Raw genomic sequence first — 3106 nt, 5'->3', positions numbered from 1 at the left:
CATGTGTTCTTTTCAATAGCCATCCAACCATCTCATCCTCCATCGTCCCCTTATCGTCCTGCCTTCAAACGTTCCCACCATTAGGGGCTTTGCCAATGAGTCACCTCTTCAAATCAGGTGGCCAAAGTGTTGGAGCTTTCATTTTAAAAGAAATCAGTTAAAACGCATAAACTGGAAAGAAAGGAAGAAGTGTGTATTTATTTACAGACAAAATGATTGTCTATGTATGAAGTCCAGTGGGACGTAGAAAAGAGCTATTACAATTATATATATATATATATATATATATATATATATATATATAGCAAGGTTTCAGGGTACACGGATACTCTTGAGAGGACTTGGACTGCAAGGAGAGCAGACCAGTCAATCCTAAAGGAAATCAACCCTGAATATTCATTGGACGGACTCATGCTGATCCTGAAGCTCCTATACTTTGGCTACCTGATGTGAAGGGCCAACTACCCGGAAGAGACCCTGATGCTGACTGAAGGGAAGACTGAAGGCAACAGGAGAAGGGGGAGACAGAGGGTGAGATGGTTAGATAGCATAACCCACTCTATGGACATGAATTTGAGTAAATTCCAGGAGATGGTGGAGGACAAAGGAGACTGGTATGCTACAGTCCATGGGGGCACGAATAATTGGCCATGAATTATAGACTGAAAAACAACATCATTCAGGTGTTATATGAAAAGCGAAAAGTGCACTTGCTCTGTGGAGTCCAACTCCTTGCAACCCCATGAATTGTAGCCTGCAAGCTCCACTGTCCAGGATTTCTCCAGGCAAAAACACTGGAGTGGATTGCCATTACCTTCTCCAGAGGATATTCACAACCCAGAGTTTGAACCCAGTCTACCACACTGCAGGCAGATTCTTTACCATCTGAGCCACCAGGGAAGGCCTCTGGTAACTCTTAACATTTAATGTAACTATAAAATCCTAAAATATTCCAAAATTAATACCGAATGACAGTATACAACTTTCTTATTCTCCCACTTCTTACATTGTCTTCAATTACGTTGTGGTCCTCGAATATCTGGATCTCAGAACCTCCCCTCCAACTGAAAGACAAATGCAGTATGAGGAAGTGCAGAAGCTAAAAATAAAGTCAGAGACAGCACAAAAGCTCAGTTTTATTTTCTGCAGTTAACAATCTCCAAACAACTATGTAGACACTGAGCCCCAAAAAGCAGCACAGACATAAGATGAAGCCCGATCAAAGTACTGCAGAAAAGCAATGCCCTGGGGAACGACACCTGAAGCTAGGGCACATAGGCTGGGTTTAAAACCTTCTTCTGTGCCGAGAAACAGGGCCCCCCAAACGCTGCAAGGACCGCATCACCAGGGAAAGCTGCTCCAGACAGAAGACGATGGAGTTCTGGAGCAGGCCAGGGTCTTCAGCAGTCAATCGGCTACAAGGGAGGGAAAATGAAATTCAACTTTCCTCCGAGAAGGGGGAAGAGGAGCATGTCCTCCCTCTGTTCCCGCACACCGGCAAGCCCAGAGCACCACACTTTTCCTTTAGGCTTAACCGTCCATTATGGCTCCTCCTGGGCCCAGACTGGCCTTGGCCACCACCCAGCACCCACCACCCTCTCCCCGGCCCCGGACCCCTTTAGAACTCACAGAACCAGCATGCGACCATTAACGTCGAGCTCCTTCCAAATCGGCCCTCGCAGTTGAGTACGTGCAGTCAGGAAGTGGCGGACAAGGCCCGCATCCATGTGTGATGTGAAAGGCACAGTGAGGCTGCTGGTGGACATAAGGTTAAGGCACCATCTGCATTTCTCATTTTGCCTGTACGTCAGGATCCCTGCCCGCTGAGACCCGCCTTCTCCCACAAGGAGGCCGCCTAGAAAGTCCGGACCTCTCAGCCCATACCCTGAGTACACCCTGGATATCACCGCACGACCCTCTGGGACCCTTCAGGTTGCTTTTCCTCACCACCATCCACACTATTCATTTTGCCTCTACGACAGGCTCCCTGCTCACGGAAACACGCATTCTACCACAAGGCCACGGGGCAGACACCCTGGATATCAGCTCCCGACTCTCTGGCTCCCTTCAGGTTGCTTTTCCTCACTATCTTCCCCTCAGAGCCAGACCACCCCTGACCCATATCCTCCAGCCCCCCAGAGTACCCTCCTCCTACACTTTAGCACCGCTTGCCACCCCCCCAAACCACCCCTAGCTCACATCCTGGCCCCCGCGGCCGCCTGGCCCGCTGGGTTTCCTGGAATAGGATACAACTGGAAGGCTCAATTACTCAGAACTGCGGCTGCAGGTGGAGTAGCTCCACCAGGCCCTGGAGCGTGTGATGGCCCCAGGATCTGCAGAATGGCACCAGCTGCACCACTTGACTCTCCTGCAGCGCTGGGGCCTCTGCGACCAGCCAGGTCACCAGCGCCTCCATGAACTCCACGGCTGATGGCATCACCAGGGCCAGCTGGGTCGCCAGGGTCATCCTGGCCACCAGCACCACCCGGCTCGCTGCAGCTACCACGTGCTGTGCCCACTGCAAATTCCGCGGCACCAGGGTCTTCATCGGCTGCCCTGCTGGCTCCTCCACCGTGCGCGTCGGACTCCATCTTGAACCCTCTCCCGCTCCCTCCGCAGCCGGAAAGACTGAACCCTCCCTACAGAACCCAGGCGTGTACTGCGACCAGCAGCTCAGCATAGGCAGAGCGCCTGCGCACACTCACCCTGGTCCTGCCTCTCGATTGGTTCCCACGGAACAATCGTTCCCGCGATGACTGGAGGCTCTCGGGCAATGGACGCCCCCTGCTGAAATTTCATGCGTTAGTGTGCTGTGTCGCCCCCTACCGTCTGTGTGGACACAGACCCACGTGGTCTGGGTGCTCTAAGTCAGCCCTGCCTTGGCCCGGAATCTTGGTAAACGGCTTAGTGGTGATGCCTCTGGGTGTGTGTGTGGGGGGGCGGGGCGGGAGGGGCAGCTCCTCAGTGCGCATGCTCAATTGGACAATGCCTCTCTCCGCAGCCATGCTCACAGGTGACTATCTTGCTGATCTCAGGTAGTTGTCATCAACCTCTGGGAGATTGTCCGGTCCCCACTATATCACGCCTGATCTGTCCCTCTGTTGTC

The 3106-nt window shown here is 52.5% G+C and overlaps 1 long non-coding RNA gene across 1 annotated transcript; it reads right to left on the bottom strand.

The window, feature by feature from the left end:
* Positions 1-1116: 1116 nt before the first annotated feature.
* LOC112582110 lies at positions 1117-2717 on the bottom strand. The gene is made up of 3 exons (XR_006640646.1): positions 2251-2717; positions 1630-1755; positions 1117-1415 (listed from the first exon to the last, which is right to left on the bottom strand). It is a non-coding gene; the product is annotated as an uncharacterized LOC112582110 (long non-coding RNA).
* Positions 2718-3106: the final 389 nt, after the last annotated feature.

Source organism: Bubalus bubalis, chromosome X (genome assembly GCF_019923935.1).
Source record: "Bubalus bubalis isolate 160015118507 breed Murrah chromosome X, NDDB_SH_1, whole genome shotgun sequence".
Taxonomy (NCBI): Eukaryota; Metazoa; Chordata; class Mammalia; order Artiodactyla; family Bovidae; genus Bubalus; species Bubalus bubalis.
This window is presented reverse-complemented; position numbering and strand designations above follow the sequence as displayed.